The sequence below is a fragment of the Schistocerca gregaria genome, unplaced genomic scaffold, assembly GCF_023897955.1.
Source record: "Schistocerca gregaria isolate iqSchGreg1 unplaced genomic scaffold, iqSchGreg1.2 ptg000333l, whole genome shotgun sequence".
NCBI lineage: Eukaryota > Metazoa > Arthropoda > Insecta > Orthoptera > Acrididae > Schistocerca > Schistocerca gregaria.
Window position 1 is genome coordinate 8,805,742 of NW_026061799.1, and position 25,833 is coordinate 8,831,574.

Below are 25,833 nucleotides of genomic sequence, written 5' to 3' on the forward strand. Positions count from 1 at the left end.
GATGGTGTAAGTCAAAATAGTGATGGGATTAATAATAGTCCTAAAAATGTTCTAGTTCAATTTAATGATAAATTAAAGATGTTAGTTGATGGGTCAAATGTTGAGAATAGATTTGTTATCATTTTCAATTTAAGTTTTTTATTTCAATTGTTCCTTTTTCTGCTCTTTTAATAAGGTTAGGTTTAAATGAGAAGAAGTTTATTTGATTAAACAAGATTAATGTAGCTGAAAATATAATGAATAGTGAGAATCATATAAGAGGGGATATTTGAGGGATTTGGATATAATTTCCCCATCAGAAGTAGTCGTTAATTTACTATTATTTGGTTTAAGAGACCATTACTTACTTTCAGTCATCTGATGAATTTCAAGGTGTACTAATTTTTTTTAGTTACTTTAGATTGACACTCTAATGTTATTTATTTTAACTAACTCCTTAAATTATCTTAGATAATCACTTAATAAATAAATTTACTGAAGTTCTTTCAATTACAATTGGTATAAATCTGTGGTTTGCTCCACAGATTTCTGAGCATTGTCCAAAGAATAATCCAGGTCGATTTATTGTGAATGTTACTTGATTTAACCGACCTGGCGTTGCATCAATTTTAACCCCTAATGCAGGAACTGCTCATGAGTGTAGAACATCTGATGCTCTTGTTAATACTCGTACTTCTGTATTTATTGGTAGGATTGTTCGGTTATCTACATCTAGTAGTCGGAATCCATCATTTTCTAGGTCTTGTTCTGGTGTTATATAAGTGTCAAATTCTACGTCTATGAAGTCTGAATATTCATATCTTCAATATCATTGTCGTCCAATGGTTTTAATTGTAATTATTGCATCTACTGAATCATCAAGTAAATATAATAGTCGTAATGATGGAAGGGCAATAAAAATTAATGTAATTGCTGGTAAAGCTGTTCAGATTGTTTCAATTAAATGTCCATGAAGTATATTACGGTTAGTATAGGCAATAAATAATATATAACTTAGGGCATAACCTACAATTACTGTAATTAATAATAATATGACCATAGTATGATCATGAAAGAATGATAATTGCTCCATTAATGGTGAAGCTCCATCTTGAAGAGATAAATTTGATCATGTTGACAATAATAAATATTTTCTAATAAAAGGTCAAACCTTTATTTGTAGAGCTTAAATCTACTGCACTAATCTGCCATATTAGAATCTAGAGATTAATGGTAATTCTGAGTAACTATGTTCTGCAGGAGGGTTATTTTGTAGTCATTCTGTTGATCTTCTTATGTTAGCTCTAAATATAATTGCTCGGTTTGTAATCATTCTTTCTCATATAATTACAATGAATATAATGATTCCTACAATAGAAATTGTAGACCCAATTCTTGATACTACGTTTCATGATGTATATGCGTCTGGGTAGTCAGAGTATCGTCGAGGTATTCCTGCTAATCCTAGGAAGTGTTGAGGAAAGAATGTTAAATTTACTCCAATGAATATAATTGTAAATTGGATTTTTAATCATGTATTATTTATAGTTAATCCTGTAAATAGTGGATATCATTGAATGACACCTCCTATAATTGCAAATACTGCTCCTATAGATAATACATAATGAAAGTGGGCTACTACATAATATGTATCATGTAATACAATATCAAGTGATGAATTTGCTAATACTAATCCTGTTAATCCACCAATTGTAAATAGGAAAATAAATCCTAGAGCTCATAATAATGGTGGATTGAACTTGAATTTAGTTCCATATAATGTAGCTAATCATCTAAATACCTTAATTCCTGTAGGTACAGCAATAATTATTGTTGCTGATGTAAAATATGCTCGTGTGTCAACATCCATTCCTACTGTAAATATATGATGTGCTCATACAATAAATCCTATTAGTCCAATTGATAGTATAGCATAAATTATACCTAATGTTCCAAATGATTCAATTTTTCCTCTTTCTTGACATACAATATGTGAAATAATTCCGAACCCCGGTAGAATTAAAATATAAACTTCTGGGTTTCCAAAGAATCAAAATAGATGTTGATATAGAATTGGGTCACCCCCTCCTGCAGGGTCAAAGAATGATGTATTTAAATTTCGATCTGTTAATAATATAGTAATAGCTCCTGCTAAAACTGGAAGTGAAAGAAGGAGAAGTAATGCTGTAATAGCTACAGATCATACAAATAAAGGTGTTTGATCTAAAGTTATACTTTCTGATCGTATATTAATTGCTGTTGTAATGAAATTCACTGCACCAAGAATAGATGATACACCTGCTAAGTGCAGTGAAAAAATAGCTAGATCTACAGATGCACCCCCGTGTGCAATAGCTCCTGCTAGAGGAGGGTAAACTGTTCATCCTGTACCAGCACCATTATCTACTATAGAAGATGTAAGAAGAAGGGTTAGTGAAGGTGGTAGTAATCAAAAACTTATATTATTTATTCGTGGAAATGCTATATCTGGTGCACCAATTATTAGTGGAACAAGTCAATTACCAAATCCACCAATTATAATAGGTATTACTATAAAGAAAATTATTACGAATGCGTGAGCTGTAATAATAACATTATAAATCTGGTCATCCCCAATTAGAGATCCGGGTTGGCCAAGTTCAGCACGAATAAGTATTCTTATTGATGTTCCTACTATTCCTGCTCATGCTCCAAATATGAAGTATAAAGTACCAATGTCCTTATGGTTTGTTGAGAATAATCATTTTTGCGGTAAGATGGCTGAATTTTAGGTGGTAGACTGTAAATCTACTTATGAGATGTTTTCTCTCTTATCATATTTAGGTCTTATATTCAATTATGATTCTAGACTGCAATTCTAGAGGTGTAAAATTTTACTAAGGCCTAAAAGATTATTCTTTTAATTATAACTTTGAAGGTTATTAGTTTGATTAACTTAAGTCCTTAGTATAATGAAATTAAGGTTGATGTTGAAATCAATCCTATTGTTGAAATTATTACTGTTATAGGAAGAATGATTCTTGATTTTTGGGACTTTATCTTTATAGATCACGAATTTTCTGTGTATGATATAATTAGAGCTGAGAATCTAATACGTATATAGTAGTAGAGTGTAATTGTAGTTAATACAACTATAATAGTTATAATAGTTGTTATATTGTTTTCTATTAATGATTGTATTACAATTCATTTTGGTAAGAATCCAAGGAATGGTGGTAGTCCACCTAAAGATAATAAAGATAAGAATATTATGAATTTAATTTCGGTTTTTATATTTCTGGCTGAATAAATTTGATTTATGAAAAATAAATTTATTTGCTTAAATAATAAAACTATAATTAATCTTAATAGTGAGTAAATAATGAAGTATAGTTCTCAGATGTTTTCTCTGACTGTTAATGATCTAATTATTCAACCTAGATGTCTGATTGATGAATATGCTAAAAGTTGTCGTAAGGATGTTTGATTTAAACCTCCTATTGCCCCAATAATAATTCTTAAGATAATAATTGTTCAAATAAAAGTTCTTAATTGAATACAATAAGATAAGACCATTATTGGGGCGATTTTTTGTCATGTTATTAATGTTAAACAATTATTTCATCTTGATGCTCCTATAACTTCTGGAAATCAGAAATGGAAACGTGCAGCTCCAATCTTTAATAATAGTCTAGATCTAATTATTATTGATGGGATAAATTCTGTTTCCCATCCCATGGGATATTTTATTTGAATCAGCAAAATTGAAAATAATAATATTGTCGATGCTATTGCTTGGACAATAAAATATTTAATTGATGATTCATTTATTATTATATTTTTATTTCTTGTTAGGAGCGGAATAAATGAAAGTAAGTTGATCTCAAGTCCTATTCAAACCCCAAATCAGGAATTTGATGAAATGGACAGGATCGTTCCTATCATTAATGTTGATAGGAAGAAAAGTTTTGTAGAGTTGTTGGTCATTAAAAAGGAGAGGATTGATACCTCTATAAATGGGGTATGAACCCATTAGCTTGTTTAGCTTACCTTTTTACATTAAGGTGTATGATGCACGTTAGTTTTTGATACTAAAGGAGGTAGTTTAATTCTATCTTATGTAATTTTAATGAAGGTAATTTTATTTACTTTATTTACCCTATCAAGGTAACCCTTTAATCAGGCACTTCATTTATTTAATATATAAATCGAAAGTTTTTTTTTGAAATTCTTTTATGTATTATTTTGTTTAATTAGGATTAATTTATCCTGCTCATTTTATTTTATATATATATATATATATATATAATAAATAATTTATATTAATATATTACATTTAATTGAAATTAAAGTATTATAAGTTCATCTTACCATTATCAATTGATTATTTTAATGCAATTATTTACCTAGGATTATAGCTACTTATGTTTTTAGCTTAAAATAGGTTATTATAATATAATATATATAATAATATGTAATTTGATATTTAATATTATTATAATTGGATATAATAAATAAAATTATTAATTTAAATATAAAATATTATAATTAATATAATTATTTATATCCAATAGGAATTCAACCCTTTAACCCTATACAAATTCCATTACTTAATACAGCTATTCTTTTAGCATCAGGAGTAACAGTAACATGAGCACATCATAGTTTAATGGAATCTAATCATACTCAAGCACTACAAGGATTATTCTTCACAGTGTTATTAGGACTATACTTTACAATACTTCAAGCATATGAATATTGAGAAGCATCTTTTACCATTGCAGATGCAGTTTATGGATCAACATTCTTTGTTGCAACAGGATTCCATGGTTTACACGTAATTATTGGAACAATCTTTTTATCAACATGTCTACTTCGACACTCAATAAATCAATTTTCACCAAGACATCACTTTGGATTTGAAGCAGCAGCATGATACTGACACTTCGTAGACGTAGTATGATTATTCTTATATTTCTCTATTTATTGATGAGGTAGATAATTGTTTTTCTAGTATAAATAGTACATTTGACTTCCAATCAGAAAGCTTGATATAAATCAAGAAAAACAATTCTAATTCTATCAACAAGAGTTTTCATTAGATTTATTATTCCAATAATTGTTATAATCCTGGCAACAACACTATCAAAAAAATTAATTAATGATCGAGAAAAAAGATCACCATTTGAATGTGGGTTTGATCCAAAAAGATCAGCACGAATACCATTCTCAATACGATTCTTCCTAATCGCAGTAATCTTTTTAATTTTTGATGTAGAAATTGCACTAATTCTACCAATTGTAATTATTTTTAAAACTTCAGACATTATAATCTGAACAGTATCAACAATATTTTTTATTCTAGTTCTATTAGGAGGACTATACCATGAATGAAACCAAGGAGCATTACAATGATCTGAATAAAGGGTTGTAGTTAAATATAACATTTGGGTTGCATTCAAAAAGTATTGATATTATCAATCAACCTTAAATAGAATAAGAAGCGAAATATTGCAGTCAGTTTCGACCTGGAAGATTGGTATGTACTACCCTTATTCTTATTAATTGAAGCCAAAAAGAGGCGTATTACTGTTAATAATGTAATTGAACTATAATAGTTCCAATTAAGGAAATGTAAAGCCAATATGAAAGCTGCTAACTTTTTATATTAGCGGTTAAACTCCGTTAACATTTCTAAAATTTATATAGTTTAAATAAAACATTACATTTTCACTGTAAAAATAATATATCTATATTTATAAATACTTAAAAGTAAAAATACTTCCTTAACATCTTCAGTGTCACGCTCTAATTATAAGCTATTTAAGTAAACGAAAAACAATATTCCCAAAATAAATATTCAAAAAATATAAGTTAAAAGATAAATCTTGAAATTAGAATCATATCAACCTTGAATATAACCAATTAAATAAATAAATAATCTATATAAACCTTGACCACCAAGTAATTCACCTCAACCATAATCAAATGACTTAGATGAATAATAACCTATTTTTAAAGGAATATATCTAATAAACTTAGTTGAAAGAAAAGGTATAAATCATATAGAACCAGCAAATCTAACAAAAGAAAGTATACTTAAAGAAAATAAATTATGAGAAAAATCAAAATTAGAAATAAGATAACCTAAATAAGCACCTAAAATAACAACTGTAATTGTTAAAAACTTTAAATAATAAGGTAAAGCAATCACATGAGGAATAGGAAAAATTAATCAAGATAAAAGACTACCACCAAAAACAGCAACAAACAATAGACCAATTATTCCAAATGAAATATAATAACCCTTATCATCAAAAGAAAATCTAGAATAAAAATTATTATCACCAGATATTGAATAATAAAACAAACGAAAAGAATAAGAAGCAGTTAAACCAGTAGAAAAAAAATAAAGAAAAAAAATTAAACAATTAATTCATCTTAAACAAACCATCTCAAGAATTAAATCCTTTGAATAAAATCCCGCTAAAAAAGGTATTCCACACAAAGATAAACTAGAAACATTAAAACAAACTGAAGTTAAAGGTATGAAATTAACAATTGATCCTATAAAACGAATATCCTGAGAATCCTTCAAATTATGAATTATTGAACCTGCACATATAAATAATAATGCCTTAAATAAAGCATGAGCCAATAAATGAAAAAATGCAAGCTTTGGATAACCTATAGCCAAAATTCTTATTATTAACCAAGTTGTCTTAAAGTAGAAAGAGCAATAATCTTCTTTAAATCAAACTCAAAATTAGCGCCCAATCCAGCCATAAATATAGTTATACAACCAATTAAAAGTAAAAATCAACCACAATTATAAGTATCCAATATTGGTCTAAAACGAATTAATAAATAAACACCAGCAGTAACAAGAGTAGAAGAATGAACTAAAGCAGAAACAGGAGTAGGAGCTGCTATAGCAGCAGGAAGTCATGAAGAGAAAGGAATCTGAGCTCTCTTAGTTATAGCTGCTAAAACAATTAATATAGTAATGAGCTTTATTTCAAAAGAATTAGAAATAAAATCATAATAATAAATATAATTTCAACCACCAAAATTTAACATTCATGCAATAGAAATTAAAATAGCAACATCACCAATACGATTAGAAAGTGCAGTTAATATACCAGCACTATAAGATTTTACATTTTGATAATAAATAACTAAACAATAAGAAACTAAACCTAAACCATCTCAACCTAATAAAATTCTAATTAAATTAGGACTAATAAATAAAAAACCTATAGAAAGAATAAATATTAAAACAATAATAATAAAACGATTTATATTCTTTTCACCAGATATATAATCCTCTCTATAATAAATAACCAAAGAAGAAATATATATAACAAAAGATATAAAAATAAGAGATATTCAATCCAAAATTAAAGTTATAACAACTATAGAACCATTTAAATTGAAAAGCTCTCACTCAACAAAAACTCTATAATCAATTATTAAATAATAAATACCTAAAATAAAAATTATAGTTCTCGAAATAAACAAAGAAAAAAACTCAAAGAACAAATAGAAAATAAATTCATGGCCTAAGATGAAAAACTTCATATCATTGATTCCACAAAACAATATTTTTAATTAAAATACTTAAGCAAACTAAACAAAGAAATATTCACCCTTTAAACAGAGAATATTTAAAGGCAATCAATGTAAAAGTAAAAGATGATATTCACGAAAATAACCAAGAGAACAAGTATAAACACCAGAATAATAATTCCCATGCTGAGAATAAGAATATATATATAAAGTATAAACAGCTCTAAAAAAAGATAAAAAAATCAAAGCAAAGAATCTAAAAGAAGATCAAGATATAATTCTATTTAATAATCTAATTTCACCTACCAAATTTAAAGAAGGAGGAGCAGCCATATTTGATGATCTTAAAAGAAATCATCATAAAGCCATTCTTGGCATCAAATTAATTATACCCTTGTTAATTAATAATCTTCGTCTACCTAAACGTTCATAAATAATATTAGATAAACAAAATAAACCAGAAGAACATAAACCATGACCAACCATTAGAGAAAGAGAACCTACACAACCTCATCAATTCATAGTCATCAATCCGCCAATAACCATTCTTATATGAGCAACAGAAGAATATGCAATTAAAGACTTTAAATCAACCTGACGAAAACAAATAAATCTTACAATAACACCCCCAGATAAACCTAAAGACAATCAAAAATAATTAAACTTTAAACCCAAATAAGAAATAACCTTTATAACACGAAAAATACCATAACCACCTAACTGTAATAAAACAACAGCAAGAATTATTCTACCTGAAATAGGGGCCTCTACATGAGCAAATCAATAAAGAAGTAAAAATAGAGAATATAAACATTAGTTTTAATAGTTTAAAAAAAACGCCGGTCTTGTAAACCGGAAATAAGTCCAGCCCCCACTTTTAATACTTCAGAGGTGGAAAAGCTTCCATCATCGGTCCCCAAAACCGGTATTTTAAATAAACTAACCCCTGAAATGATCAAAATAATAATTATATCATTATCAAATGTAATAAATATTAATTTTATTAAATTAAGACACCCAATATCAATAATGCTTTTTATTATCCTTCAAACCTTCCTAGTTGGATAAATAACAGGAACAATAATAGAAAGATATTGATTATCATATATTTTATTTTTAACATTTCTTGGTAGTATACTAGTATTATTTATTTACATTACAAGAATTGCATCAAACGAAATATTTCAGCCTAAATCAATCACTATAATTATTACATTAAAAATGTGAGTATTAATCATATTGATATTAACTATTCTAGATATATCTATATTTATAGACTTTTTCAAAAACACCGAAACTATAAATATTGATAATTCAATCAATTATCAAGAAATAACAATATCTTTAGAAAAATTATATAATAGAACATCATTCATTATTACAATAATAATAATAATTTATTTATTTTTAGCACTACTAGCAGTTGTTAAAATCACCAATATTAATCAGGGACCTATTCGTAAAATAAGATAATTACTAATGAATAAACCCTTACGATTAAGAAATCCTTTAATTAAAATTATTAATAACTCTTTAATTGACTTACCTGCCCCAACAAATATTTCATTTTGATGAAATTTTGGATCCCTATTAGGGTTATGTTTGGTAATTCAAATCGTAACTGGACTATTTTTAGCTATACATTATACATCAAATATTGAAATAGCATTCAGTAGTGTAGTACACATCTGCCGAGACGTAAATAATGGTTGAATTATCCGAACCTTACACGCAAATGGAGCATCTATATTTTTTATTTGTATTTACTTACATGTAGGACGGGGAATTTACTATGGATCTTATATATATATACATACCTGAATAATTGGTACAGTGATTTTATTTTTAGTTATAGCAACTGCATTTATAGGATATGTCTTACCCTGAGGCCAAATATCTTTTTGAGGTGCAACAGTAATTACTAATTTATTATCAGCAATCCCATACTTAGGAACAGATTTAGTCCAATGAGTATGAGGAGGATTCGCTGTTGATAATGCAACATTAAATCGATTCTTCACATTCCATTTTGTATTACCATTTATTATTGCAGCTATAGCAGCAATTCATTTATTTTTTCTTCACCAAACAGGATCTAATAATCCTCTTGGACTAAATGGAGATATTGAAAAAATTCCATTCCATCCATACTTTACCTTTAAGGATTCTATTACATTTGTAATAATAACATCATTATTAATTATACTATGTTTAATTAATCCTTACCTATTAGGAGATCCAGATAACTTTGTACCTGCCAACCCATTAGTAACACCAGTTCACATTCAACCAGAATGATATTTCCTATTTGCATATGCAATTCTACGATCTATCCCTAATAAGTTAGGAGGTGTTGTTGCATTATTTTTATCAATTAGAATCTTAATAATTTTACCATTTTATAGTAAAACACCATTCCGAGGCATTCAATTTTACCCTATTAATCAAATTTTATTCTGAATTATAGTAGTTGTTGTATGCTTACTAACGTGAATTGGTAAACGACCTGTTGAAGAACCTTATATTATAACAGGTCAAATCTTAACAATTATTTACTTCACATATTTCTTAATTAATGTCCATGTCGCAAACGCATGAGATAAATTAATTAAGGAATAAAGTTAATTAGCTTAGGAAAAGCATATGTTTTGAAAACATAAAATTAGAAGTTTAACTCTTCTATTAACTTTTCTCAAAAAATTTCACTAAACAAATGAGATAAATAAAATCTTTAAACCAACAAAGAAAATAAAAAAATTCAAAGATAAAGGTAAAAAACTTTTTCAAGCTAAGTACATTAATTTATCATAACGGAATCGTGGTAATGTTCCACGAACCCAAATAAAACCAAAAGATATAATAGCAAGCTTAATAAAAAATATAAAAGAATAAAAATCACCGCCCAAAAAAATTAAAGCCAATAACATTCTTATGAAGACAATTCTAGTATATTCAGCTAAAAAAATTAAAGTAAAACCACCCGAACCATACTCAATATTAAATCCTGTAACTAACTCATATTCCCCTTCAGCAAAATCAAAAGGAGTACGATTAGTTTCAGCTAAGCAAGAAGCAAAACAAGCTAAAGCTAAAGGAAAAGAAATAATAATAAATCAACAATAAAGCTGATAGTTTATAAAATCAAACATATTAAAACTACCAATTAAAATAATTAAAGACAATAAAATTAAAGCTAAACTAACTTCATAAGAAATTGTTTGAGCAACAGAACGAAGAGAACCTAATAATGAATAATTTGAATTAGAAGATCAGCCAGCAATTATAACAGTATAAACACCTAATCTAGTACAACATAAAAAAAATAAAAATCCATAAGAAAAAGAACACATATAAGTTAAATAAGGAAAAATTACTCAAACGGCTAAAGAAATCATTTAATTAAAAACAGGGGAAAAATAATAAAGTAGGTAATTAGATATAATAGGAATTGGCTGCTCCTTACAAATTAACTTAATAGCATCTCTAAATGGCTGAGGAATTCCAACAAAACCTACCTTATTTGGACCCTTTCGAATCTGAATATAACCTAAAACCTTACGCTCTAATAAAGTTAAAAAGGCAACACTAATTAAAACACAAATAACCAATAAAAGAAAATTCAAAATAAATATAAATAAATCATAAAGTATCAATACTATTTGTAGAAAAAATCTACATAAATGAATTCTAAATTCAACACATTAATCTGTCAAAATAGTAAATAAATTAATATTAATCAATATAACAAAAAATATTTTAACCATATGGTCCTTTCGTACTAATATGGATTAACAATCTTAGGATAGAAACCGACCTGGCTCACGCCGGTCTGAACTCAGATCATGTAAGAATTTAAAGGTCGAACAGACCTAATCATTGGGCTCCTGCACCCAAAATTTTTCTTAATCCAACATCGAGGTCGCAATCTGCTTTGTCGATATGAGCTCTCAAAAACAATTACGCTGTTATCCCTAAGGTAACTTAATCTTATGATCATAAATTATGGATCAAAATAACAAACATAAATAAATGATATAATAATGAAGAGTTTATCTATTCTTCATGTCACCCCAACAAAACATCATCATTAAATATAGAAAGACAAACAAAAAACTATATAAAAGTAAAATGTCAAGCTCTATAGGGTCTTCTCGTCCTAAAGAAGAATTTAAGCCTTTTGACTCAAAAGTTAAATTCAAAAATTTATTAAGAGACAGTTGATATCTCGTCAAGCCATTCGTTCCAGCCACTAATTAAGAGACTAATGATTATGCTACCTTTGCACGGTCAAAATACCGCGGCTCTTTAAAAATACGCTCAGTGAGCAGGCCAGACCTCAAAATATAAACAAGAGGACATGTTTTTGATAAACAGGCGGAAATCAATTTTGCCTAGTTCCTTATAATAAGTTCACAAGGTAAAAATTTCATACAAATAAATATACTAATTCTATCATTATTACAAAAATTTTAAAATTAAATTAATAATCTCAATAAAAAACCTAAAATATTTATAAAATCAAAATAAAAAATAATGAACTAAAACGTAATCTTAAAGATAGCTGGTTTAAAGCTTACTATTATATTTCTATAAAAAAAATTATAGGTTATTAACTTCAAAGCTTATCCCTTAAAGAATAAATAAGTTAATATTTTTACTTAAAAAATTAAATAAAAACAAATAACTTTAAGAAATTAAATTTTTTCTTAAGAAACTAGATATCTTGGGAAACGATTAACATCTCATTTCTATAAATAATTTAATAATAATTATGATACATTAACTATAAATTATTTATAAATCAACCCAAATCGAGACAAGTAAAATAAATACTAAAATTTTGATAAACCCTGATACAAAAGGTACAATAAATATAATCTACTTAAAAAAATTTAAAATAATATTTCATAAAACACTTACATTACCAATAAACTATAATTTAAAAAATCAATTCTTTAAAATATACTAAGACAAAAATACAATAAAATTATTTATATTAAATAATTAAATAAACAAAAAATAAATATAATAAAATAAATAATCAAGATATCCTGATTTGCACAGAAAAATTTTCAGTTTAAATGAAACACTTTACTAATAAGTTATATCTTGAAACTCTTCCTAGATACACTTTCCAGTACATCTACTATGTTACGACTTATCTCATCTAAATTGAAGCTACTTTAAAATAAAATAGAATAATCAATAATGAGAGTGACGGGCGATGTGTACACATCTCAGAGCCAATATCAGTTAAATTAAATAAATTAAATTACTATCAAATCCACCTTCATTAACAGTATTTCACTATCAAATCCGTTATAAACAAAAATCTATTGTAACCCACCTCCTCTTAACTATAAGCTGCACCTTGACCTGAAATATTTTATAATTATAAATCTTGAGAATTATAACCCTAAAAAGATTCTCTGATAACGGAGATATACAAACAAATAAATTAAGTAGAGTAAATCGTGTATTATCAATCATGGGGTAGGTTCCTCTGAATGGAATGAGATACCGCCAAATTCTTTGGGTTTAAAGACCTTAACTAATAGTACCCTGGTAAATATAATTAACATTTAAAATAATAGGGTATCTAATCCTAGTTTATTATTTAAATTTCACAGATTCATAAAAAGGGCCACGAATAAATTTTAACATTTCACCTTACAAATTTATATTTCAACCCTAATAATATAAACAACTGTTTTAACCAATAATATTCACTTGTATCAATCGTATAACCGCGGCTGCTGGCACGAATTATGCCGATACTAAATCAATTGCTAAATCCAAAATCACTTGATAATTAAATCATATTACTGCAAAAAGAACATTTAGTCTAACAAAACTTACATATAATACGAAGAAAAAGTGAATAAACAAGCAAGAATAAAACTTTTAAAAATAAAAAATAAGAAAATTTTAAATCTATTAATTCAGGAAAAAATAAAAGATTCAAATATTTAAAGAAAAAAAAAGAAAAAAACCACAAACATTAACAAAAAAAAAAGAAACGCCCCTATGTATGACCACAACAACTTCTCTATTATATATAATTAAAGATTAATATGGAACATGTATAGCAATAAATGTATTATATTCTTTCTTATTTAATCTTTCTTTTCACTAATAAATAAAGAAAGATTAAATAATATAATAAATATATTTTATACAATTATGTAATTTAATATAATATGTTATTAATATGAATTCTTTTTTTTATATTAAGTTAACTTTCATATATATTAGTTAAATAATCTAATTATAGATAATTTACATAATTATATTATATAATTAATATAATTATTTATATTAATTGTAATATTTTATATTTAAATTAATAATTTTATTTATTATATCCAATTATAATAATATTAAATATTAAATTACATATTATTATATATATTATATTATAATAACCTATTTTAAGCTAAAAACATAAGTAGCTATAATCCTAGGTAAATAATTGCATTAAAATAATCAATTGATAATGGTAAGATGAACTTATAATACTTTAATTTCAATTAAATGTAATATATTAATATAAATTATTTATTATATATATATATTAAAAAAATAAAATGAGCAGGATAAATTAATCCTAATTAAACAAAATAATACATAAAAGAATTTCAAAAAAAAACTTTCGATTTATATATTAAATAAATGAAGTGCCTGATTAAAGGGTTACCTTGATAAGGTAAATAAAGTAAATAAAATTACCTTCATTAAAATTACATAAGATAGAATTAAACTACCTCCTTTAGTATCAAAAACTAACGTGCATCATACACCTTAATGTAAAAAGGTAAGCTAAACAAGCTAATGGGTTCATACCCCATTTATAGAGGTATCAATCCTCTCCTTTTTAATGACCAACAACTCTACAAAACTTCTCTTCCTATCAACATTAATGATAGGAACGATCCTGTCCATTTCATCAAATTCCTGCTTTGGGGTTTGAATAGGACTTGAGATCAACTTACTTTCATTTATTCCGCTCCTAACAAGAAATAAAAATATAATAATAAATGAATCATCAATTAAATATCTTATTGTCCAAGCAATAGCATCGACAATATTATTATTTTCAATTTTGCTGATTCAAATAAAATATCCCATGGGATGGGAAACAGAATTTATCCCATCAATAATAATTAGATCTAGACTATTATTAAAGATTGGAGCTGCACCTTTCCATTTCTGATTTCCAGAAGTTATAGGAGCATCAAGATGAAATAATTGTTTAACATTAATAACATGACAAAAAATCGCCCCAATAATGGTCTTATCTTATTGTATTCAATTAAGAACTTTTATTTGAACAATTATTATCTTAAGAATTATTATTGGGGCAATAGGAGGTTTAAATCAAACATCCTTACGACAACTTTTAGCATATTCATCAATCAGACAACTAGGTTGAATAATTAGATCATTAACAGTCAGAGAAAACATCTGAGAACTATACTTCATTATTTACTCACTATTAAGATTAATTATAGTTTTATTATTTAAGCAAATAAATTTATTTTTCATAAATCAAATTTATTCAGCCAGAAATATAAAAACCGAAATTAAATTCATAATATTCTTATCTTTATTATCTTTAGGTGGACTACCTCCATTCCTTGGATTCTTACCAAAATGAATTGTAATACAATCATTAATAGAAAACAATATAACAACTATTATAACTATTATAGTTGTATTAACTACAATTACACTCTACTACTATATACGTATTAGATTCTCAGCTCTGATTATATCATACACAGAAAATTCGTGATCTATAAAGATAAAGTCCCAAAAATCAAGAATCATTCTTCCTATGACAGTAATAATTTCAACAATAGGATTGATTTCAACATCAACCTTAATTTCATTAATCAAACTAATAACCTTCAAAGTTATAATTAAAAGAATAATCTTTTAGGCCTTAGTAAAATTTTACACCTCTAGAATTGCAGTCTAGAATCATAATTGAATATAAGACCTAAATATGATAAGAGAGAAAACATCTCATAAGTAGATTTACAGTCTACCACCTAAAATTCAGCCATCTTACCGCAAAAATGATTATTCTCAACAAACCATAAGGACATTGGTACTTTATACTTCATATTTGGAGCATGAGCAGGAATAGTAGGAACATCAATAAGAATACTTATTCATGCTGAACTTGGCCAACCCGGATCTCTAATTGGGGATGACCAGATTTATAATGTTATTATTACAGCTCACGCATTCGTAATAATTTTCTTTATAGTAATACCTATTATAATTGGTGGATTTGGTAATTGACTTGTTCCACTAATAATTGGTGCACCAGATATAGCATTTCCATGAATAAATAATATAAGTTTTTGATTACTACCACCTTCACTAACCCTTCTTCTTACATCTTCTATAGTAGATAATGGTGCTGGTACAGGATGAACAGTTTACCCTCCTCTAGCAGGAGCTATTGCACACGGGGGTGCATCTGTAGATCTAGCTATTTTTTCACTGCACTTAGCAGGTGTATCATCTATTCTTGGTGCAGTGAATTTCATTACAACAGCAATTAATATACGATCAGAAAGTATAACTTTAGATCAAACACCTTTATTTGTATGATCTGTAGCTATTACAGCATTACTTCTCCTTCTTTCACTTCCAGTTTTAGCAGGAGCTATTACTATATTATTAACAGATCGAAATTTAAATACATCATTGTTTGACCCTGCAGGAGGGGGTGACCCAATTCTATATCAACATCTATTTTGATTCTTTGGACACCCAGAAGTTTATATTTTAATTCTACCGGGGTTCGGAATTATTTCACATATTGTATGTCAAGAAAGAGGAAAAATTGAATCATTTGGAACATTAGGTATAATTTATGCTATACTATCAATTGGACTAATAGGATTTATTGTATGAGCACATCATATATTTACAGTAGGAATGGATGTTGACACACGAGCATATTTTACATCAGCAACAATAATTATTGCTGTACCTACAGGAATTAAGGTATTTAGATGTTTAGCTACATTATATGGAACTAAATTCAAGTTCAATCCACCATTATTATGAGCTCTAGGATTTATTTTCCTATTTACAATTGGTGGATTAACAGGATTAGTATTAGCAAATTCATCACTTGATATTGTATTACATGATACATATTATGTAGTAGCCCACTTTCATTATGTATTATCTATAGGAGCAGTATTTGCAATTATAGGAGGTGTCATTCAATGATATCCACTATTTACAGGATTAACTATAAATAATACATGATTAAAAATCCAATTTACAATTATATTCATTGGAGTAAATTTAACATTCTTTCCTCAACACTTCCTAGGATTAGCAGGAATACCTCGACGATACTCTGACTACCCAGACGCATATACATCATGAAACGTAGTATCAAGAATTGGGTCTACAATTTCTATTGTAGGAATCATTATATTCATTGTAATTATATGAGAAAGAATGATTACAAACCGAGCAATTATATTTAGAGCTAACATAAGAGGATCAACAGAATGACTACAAAATAACCCTCCTGCAGAACATAGTTACTCAGAATTACCATTAATCTCTAGATTCTAATATGGCAGATTAGTGCAGTAGATTTAAGCTCTACAAATAAAGGTTTGACCTTTTATTAGAAAATATTTATTAATGGCAACATGATCAAATTTATCTCTTCAAGATGGAGCTTCACCATTAATGGAGCAATTATCATTCTTTCATGATTATACTATGGTCGTATTATTATTAATTACAGTAATTGTAGGTTATGCCCTAAGTTATATATTATTTATTGCCTATACTAACCGTAATATACTTCATGGACATTTAATTGAAACAATCTGAACAGCTTTACCAGCAATTACATTAATTTTTATTGCCCTTCCATCATTACGACTATTATATTTACTTGATGATTCAGTAGATGCAATAATTACAATTAAAACCATTGGATGACAATGATATTGAAGATATGAATATTCAGACTTCATAGACGTAGAATTTGACACTTATATAACACCAGAACAAGACCTAGAAAATGATGGATTCCGACTACTAGATGTAGATAACCGAACAATCCTACCAATAAATACAGAAGTACGAGTATTAACAAGAGCATCAGATGTTCTACACTCATGAGCAGTTCCTGCATTAGGGGTTAAAATTGATGCAACGCCAGGTCGGTTAAATCAAGGAACATTCACAATAAATCGACCTGGATTATTCTTTGGACAATGCTCAGAAATCTGTGGAGCAAACCACAGATTTATACCAATTGTAATTGAAAGAACTTCAGTAAATTTATTTATTAAGTGATTATCTAAGATAATTTAAGGAGTTAGTTAAAATAAATAACATTAGAGTGTCAATCTAAAGTAACTAAAAAAAATTAGTACACCTTGAAATTCATCAGATGACTGAAAGTAAGTAATGGTCTCTTAAACCAAATAATAGTAAATTAACGACTACTTCTGATGGGGAAATTATATCCAAATCCCTCAAATATCCCCTCTTATATGATTCTCACTATTCATTATATTTTCAGCTACATTAATCTTGTTTAATCAAATAAACTTCTTCTCATTTAAACCTAACCTTATTAAAAGAGCAGAAAAAGGAACAATTGAAATAAAAAACTTAAATTGAAAATGATAACAAATCTATTCTCAACATTTGACCCATCAACTAACATCTTTAATTTATCATTAAATTGAACTAGAACATTTCTAGGACTATTATTAATCCCATCACTATTTTGACTTACACCATCACGAATTAACATTATCTGAAATAAACTAAATTTAACCTTACATAATGAATTTAAAACACTTCTTGGACCAAAATCATTTAATGGAACAACATTCATTTTCATCTCAATTTTTATTATAATATTATTTAACAATTTCATAGGATTATTCCCTTATATTTTTACTAGAACAAGACATTTAGCATTAACATTTGCAATTGCCCTACCTATATGGCTAAGATTTATATTATTTGGATGAATTAACCATACTAATCATATATTTACACACCTTGTACCACAAGGTACACCGCCTGCATTAATATCATTTATAGTACTAATTGAAACAATTAGTAATGTTATTCGACCAGGTACATTAGCAGTACGGTTGGCAGCAAATATAATTGCAGGACACTTATTATTAACCTTATTAGGAAACACAGGACCATCTATAGCAATAAACTTAATCTCATTACTAATTATTGGACAAATACTTCTATTAATTGTAGAATCAGCAGTAGCAATAATTCAAGCCTATGTTTTCTCAATTCTAAGAACTCTATATTCTAGAGAAGTATATTAAACCTATGTTAACAACTCACTCAAACCACCCATTCCACTTAGTAGAATATAGACCTTGACCATTAACAGGAGCAATTGGAGCAATAGTCCTAGTATCAGGACTAGCAAAATGATTCCACCTATTTAATATTAACTTATTCATAATTGGATTTGGAATTTCCCTACTAACTATAATTCAATGATGACGAGATGTAGTATGAGAAGGAACATATCAAGGATTACATACAGGATTTGTATCAATTGGATTACGATGAGGAATAATTTTATTTATTGCATCAGAGGTATTATTTTTCGTTTCTTTTTTTGAGCATTCTTTAGAAGAAGATTAGCACCAACAATTGAACTAGGAATACTATGACCTCCAATAGGAATTCAACCCTTTAACCCTATACAAATTCCATTACTTAATACAGCTATTCTTTTAGCATCAGGAGTAACAGTAACATGAGCACATCATAGTTTAATGGAATCTAATCATACTCAAGCACTACAAGGATTATTCTTCACAGTGTTATTAGGACTATACTTTACAATACTTCAAGCATATGAATATTGAGAAGCATGTTTTACCATTGCAGATGCAGTTTATGGATCAACATTCTTTGTTGCAACAGGATTCCATGGTTTACACGTAATTATTGGAACAATCTTTTTATCAACATGTCTACTTCGACACTCAATAAATCAATTTTCACCAAGACATCACTTTGGATTTGAAGCAGCAGCATGATACTGACACTTCGTAGACGTAGTATGATTATTCTTATATATCTCTATTTATTGATGAGGTAGATAATTGTTTTTCTAGTATAAATAGTACATTTGACTTCCAATCAGAAAGCTTGATATAAATCAAGAAAAACAATTCTAATTCTATCAACAAGAGTTATCATTAGATTTATTATTCCAATAATTGTTATAATCCTGGCAACAACACTATCAAAAAAATTAATTAATGATCGAGAAAAAAGATCACCATTTGAATGTGGGTTTGATCCAAAAAGATCAGCACGAATACCATTCTCAATACGATTCTTCCTAATCGCAGTAATCTTTTTAATTTTTGATGTAGAAATTGCACTAATTCTACCAATTGTAATTATTTTTAAAACTTCAGACATTATAATCTGAACAGTATCAACAATATTTTTTATTCTAGTTCTATTAGGAGGACTATACCATGAATGAAACCAAGGAGCATTACAATGATCTGAATAAAGGGTTGTAGTTAAATATAACATTTGGGTTGCATTCAAAAAGTATTGATATTATCAATCAACCTTAAATAGAATAAGAAGCGAAATATTGCAGTCAGTTTCGACCTGGAAGATTGGTATGTACTACCCTTATTCTTATTAATTGAAGCCAAAAAGAGGCGTATTACTGTTAATAATAAGGAAATGTAAAGCCAATATGAAAGCTGCTAACTTTTTATATTAGCGGTTAAACCCCGTTAACATTTCTAAAATTTATATAGTTTAAATAAAACATTACATTTTCACTGTAAAAATAATATATCTATATTTATAAATACTTAAAAGTAAAAATACTTCCTTAACATCTTCAGTGTCACACTCTAATTATAAGCTATTTAAGTAAGCGAAAAACAATATTACCAAAATAAATATTCAAAAAATAAAAGTTAAAAGATAAATCTTGAAATTAGAATCATATCAACCTTGAATATAACCAATTAAATAAATAAATAATCTATATAAACCTTGACCACCAAGTAATTCACCTCAACCATAATCAAATGACTTAGATGAATAATAACCTATTTTTAAAGGAATATATCTAATAAACTTAGTTGAAAGAAAAGGTATAAATCATATAGAACCAGCAAATCTAACAAAAGAAAGTATACTTAAAGAAAATAAATTATGAGAAAAATCAAAATTAGAAATAAGATAACCTAAATAAGCACCTAAAATAACAACTGTAATAGTTAAAAACTTTAAATAATAAGGTAAAGCAATCACATGAGGAATAGGAAAAATTAATCAAGATAAAAGACTACCACCAAAAACAGCAACAAACAATAGACCAATTATTCCAAATGAAATATAATAACCCTTATCATCAAAAGAAAATCTAGAATAAAAATTATTATCACCAGATATTGAATAATAAAACAAACGAAAAGAATAAGAAGCAGTTAAACCAGTAGAAAAAAATAAAGAAAAAAAATTAAACAATTAATTCATCTTAAACAAACCATCTCAAGAATTAAATCCTTTGAATAAAATCCCGCTAAAAAAGGTATTCCACACAAAGATAAACTAGAAACATTAAAACAAACTGAAGTTAAAGGTATGAGATTAACAATTGATCCTATAAAACGAATATCCTGAGAATCCTTCAAATTATGAATTATTGAACCTGCACATATAAATAATAATGCCTTAAATAAAGCATGAGCCAATTAATGAAAAAATGCAAGCTTTGGATAACCTATAGCCAAAATTCTTATTATTAAACCAAGTTGTCTTAAAGTAGAAAGAGCAATAATCTTCTTTAAATCAAACTCAAAATTAGCGCCCAATCCAGCCATAAATATAGTTATACAACCAATTAAAAGTAAAAATCAACCACAATTATAAGTATCCAATATTGGTCTAAAACGAATTAATAAATAAACACCAGCAGTAACAAGAGTAGAAGAATGAACTAAAGCAGAAACAGGAGTAGGAGCTGCTATAGCAGCAGGAAGTCATGAAGAGAAAGGAATCTGAGCTCTCTTAGTTATAGCTGCTAAAACAATTAATATAGTAATGAGCTTTATTTCAAAAGAATTAGACATAAAATCATAATAATAAATATAATTTCAACCACCAAAATTTAACATTCATGCAATAGAAATTAAAATAGCAACATCACCAATACGATTAGAAAGTGCAGTTAATATACCAGCACTATAAGATTTTACATTTTGATAATAAATAACTAAACAATAAGAAACTAAACCTAAACCATCTCAACCTAATAAAATTCTAATTAAATTAGGACTAATAATTAAAAAACCTATAGAAAGAATAAATATTAAAACAATAATAATAAAACGATTTATATTCTTTTCACCAGATATATAATCCTCTCTATAATAAATAACCAAAGAAGAAATATATATAACAAAAGATATAAAAATAAGAGATATTCAATCCAAAATTAAAGTTATAACAACTATAGAACCATTTAAATTGAAAAGCTCTCACTCAACAAAAACTCTATAATCAATTATTAAATAATAAATACCTAAAATAAAAATTATAGTTCTCGAAATAAACAAAGAAAAAAAACTCAAAGAACAAATAGAAAATAAATTCACGGCCTAAGATGAAAAACTTCATATCATTGATTCCACAAAACAATATTTTTAATTAAAATACTTAAGCAAACTAAACAAAGATATATTCACCCTTTAAACAGAGAATATTTAAAGGCAATCAATGTAAAAGTAAAAGATGATATTCACGAAAATAACCAAGAGAACAAGTATAAACATCAGAATAATAATTCCCATGCTGAGAATAAGAATATATATACAAAGTATAAACAGCTCTAAAAAAAGATAAAAAAATCAAAGCAAAGAATCTAAAAGAAGATCAAGATATAATTCTATTTAATAATCTAATTTCACCTACCAAATTTAAAGAAGGAGGAGCAGCCATATTTGATGATCTTAAAAGAAATCATCATAAAGCCATTCTTGGCATCAAATTAATTATACCCTTGTTAATTAATAATCTTCGTCTACCTAAACGTTCATAAATAATATTAGATAAACAAAATAAACCAGAAGAACATAAACCATGACCAACCATTAGAGAAAGAGAACCTACACAACCTCATCAATTCATAGTCATCAATCCACCAATAACCATTCTTATATGAGCAACAGAAGAATATGCAATTAAAGACTTTAAATCAACCTGACGAAAACAAATAAATCTTACAATAACACCCCCAGATAAACCTAAAGACAATCAAAAATAATTAAACTTTAAATCCAAATAAGAAATAACCTTTATAACACGAAAAATACCATAACCACCTAACTTTAATAAAACACCAGCAAGAATTATTCTACCTGAAATAGGGGCCTCTACATGAGCCTTAGGAAGTCATAAATGAACCAAAAACATAGGTATCTTTACTAAAAAAGCCAAAATGATAAATACATAAAACATAAAATAATAAGAACCAAAATCAACCAATAAAGGAAAATATAAAGTATTAGAAAAATCATAAACCTTAAATAAAACTAATAATAAAGGTAATCTAGCAACCAAAGTATAAAAAATTAAATAAACACCAGCCTGCAAACGCTCAGGTTGATAACCCCAACCCAAAATTAAAAGTAAAGTAGGAACTAATCTAGCCTCAAAAAAAATATAAAAAGAAAGAAGACTTAATGTAGCAAATGAACAATAAAGCATAATTATTAAAATCAAAACCATAAAAAGAAAAAAATTAGAATGTTATGAACTTAAATAAACTGAACCTCTAGCAGTGATTATTAAAGAACAAATCCAAAAACTAAGTAAAATTAAACTAAAAGAAAAATAATCAATACCAAAATATTATCTAATTATATTCAAATCAGCATATGAATAAACACAAATTATAAAAACAAAACCCGACAGAAACATTAAAGAATGAACCAACCATCAACAATTATTTAATAAACAAAGAGGGATCAAAAAAATTGTTATAAATAAATACTTTAACATAAAGATAAACCAAAAGAATTAAAAAATCATTACCATGAGAACGAATTATTGAAACTAAAATAGAAAGACCTAAAGCACCCTCACAAACAGAAAAAACTAAAAAAATAACAGGAAAAAAATAATCATAATCAAACTCAATAAGAAAAACAATAACTAACATAAATACAGAAAGAACAATATATTCTAATCTCAAAAGAACCATTAATAAATGTTTACGTTTAGAAGAAAAAACATAAACACCAGCAAAATAAATCAATAAAGTAGTAAAAATAGAGAATATAAACATTAGTTTTAATAGTTTAAAAATAACGCCGGTCTTGTAAACCGGAAATAAGTCCAGCCCCCACTTTAAAACTTCAGAGGTGGAAAAGCTTCCATCATCGGTCCCCAAAACCGGTATTTTAAATAAACTAACCCCTGAAATGATCAAAATAATAATTATATCATTATCAAATGTAATAAATATTAATTTTATTAAATTAAGACACCCAATATCAATAATGCTTTTTATTATCCTTCAAACCTTCCTAGTTGGATTAATAACAGGAACAATAATAGAAAGATATTGATTATCATATATTTTATTTTTAACATTTCTTGGTGGTATACTAGTATTATTTATTTACATTACAAGAATTGCATCAAACGAAATATTTCAGCCTAAATCAATCACTATAATTATTACATTAATAATGTGAGTATTTATCATATTAATATTAATTATTCTAGATATATCTATATTTATAGACTTTTTCAAAAACACCGAAACTATAAATATTGATAATTCAATCAATTATCAAGAAATAACAATATCTTTAGAAAAATTATATAATAGACCAACATTCATTATTACAATAATAATAATAATTTATTTATTTTTAGCACTACTAGCAGTTGTTAAAATCACCAATATTAATCAGGGACCTATTCGTAAAATAAGATAATTACTAATGAATAAACCCTTACGATTAAGACATCCTTTAATTAAAATTATTAATAACTCTTTAATTGACTTACCTGCCCCAACAAATATTTCATTTTGATGAAATTTTGGATCCCTATTAGGGTTATGTTTGGTAATTCAAATCGTAACTGGACTATTTTTAGCTATACATTATACATCAAATATTGAAATAGCATTCAGTAGTGTAGTACACATCTGCCGAGACGTAAATAATGGTTGAATTATCCGAACCTTACACACAAATGGAGCATCTATATTTTTTATTTGTATTTACTTACATGTAGGATGGGGAATTTACTATGGATCTTATATATATATACATACCTGAATAATTGGTACAGTGATTTTATTTTTAGTTATAGCAACTGCATTTATAGGATATGTCTTACCCTGAGGCCAAATATCTTTTTGAGGTGCAACAGTAATAACTAATTTATTATCAGCAATCCCATACTTAGGAACAGATTTAGTCCAATGAGTATGAGGAGGATTCGCTGTTGATAATGCAACATTAAATCGATTCTTCACATTCCATTTTGTATTACCATTTATTATTGCTGCTATAGCAGCAATTCATTTATTTTTTCTTCACCAAACAGGATCTAATAATCCTCTTGGACTAAATGGAGATATTGAAAAAATTCCATTCCATCCATACTTTACCTTTAAGGATTCTATTACATTTGTAATAATAACATCATTATTAATTATACTATGTTTAATTAATCCTTACCTATTAGGAGATCCAGATAACTTTGTACCTGCCAACCCATTAGTAACACCAGTTCACATTCAACCAGAATGATATTTCCTATTTGCATATGCAATTCTACGATATATCCCTAATAAGTTAGGAGGTGTTATTGCATTATTTTTATCAATTAGAATCTTAATAATTTTACCATTTTATAATAAAACACCATTCCGAGGCATTCAATTTTACCCTATTAATCAAATTTTATTCTGAATTATAGTAGTTGTTGTATGCTTACTAACGTGAATTGGTAAACGACCTGTTGAAGAACCTTATATTATAACAGGTGAAATCTTAACAATTATTTACTTCACATATTTCTTAATTAATGTCCATGTCGCAAACGCATGAGATAAATTAATTAAGGAATAAAGTTAATTAGCTTAGGAAAAGCATATGTTTTGAAAACATAAAATTAGAATGTTAAATTTTGGTGGTTGAAATTATATTTATTATTATGATTTATTTCTAATTCTTTTGAAATAAAGCTCATTAC

The 25,833-nt window shown here is 27.0% G+C and overlaps 1 protein-coding gene and 2 long non-coding RNA genes across 3 annotated transcripts in view; 2 read left to right on the forward strand and 1 right to left on the reverse strand.

Moving 5' to 3' along the window:
- The window catches only part of LOC126306435 (uncharacterized), a 212,163-nt gene extending 199,774 nt beyond the window's left edge, over window positions 1-12,389 (reverse strand). Inside the window, exon 1 of the long non-coding RNA XR_007553536.1 lies at window positions 11,805-12,389. This is a non-coding gene — a long non-coding RNA (uncharacterized LOC126306435). The remainder of the gene's footprint in view (window positions 1-11,804) is intronic.
- The window catches only part of LOC126306420 (NADH-ubiquinone oxidoreductase chain 5-like), a 211,580-nt gene that overhangs the window by 185,206 nt on the left and 541 nt on the right, over window positions 1-25,833 (forward strand). The gene's annotated exons all lie outside the window — the stretch shown is intronic.
- Window positions 9,684-25,710, forward strand: LOC126306443 (uncharacterized). Its single transcript, XR_007553544.1, has 2 exons — window positions 9,684-9,877; window positions 25,441-25,710. It is a non-coding gene; the product is annotated as an uncharacterized LOC126306443 (long non-coding RNA).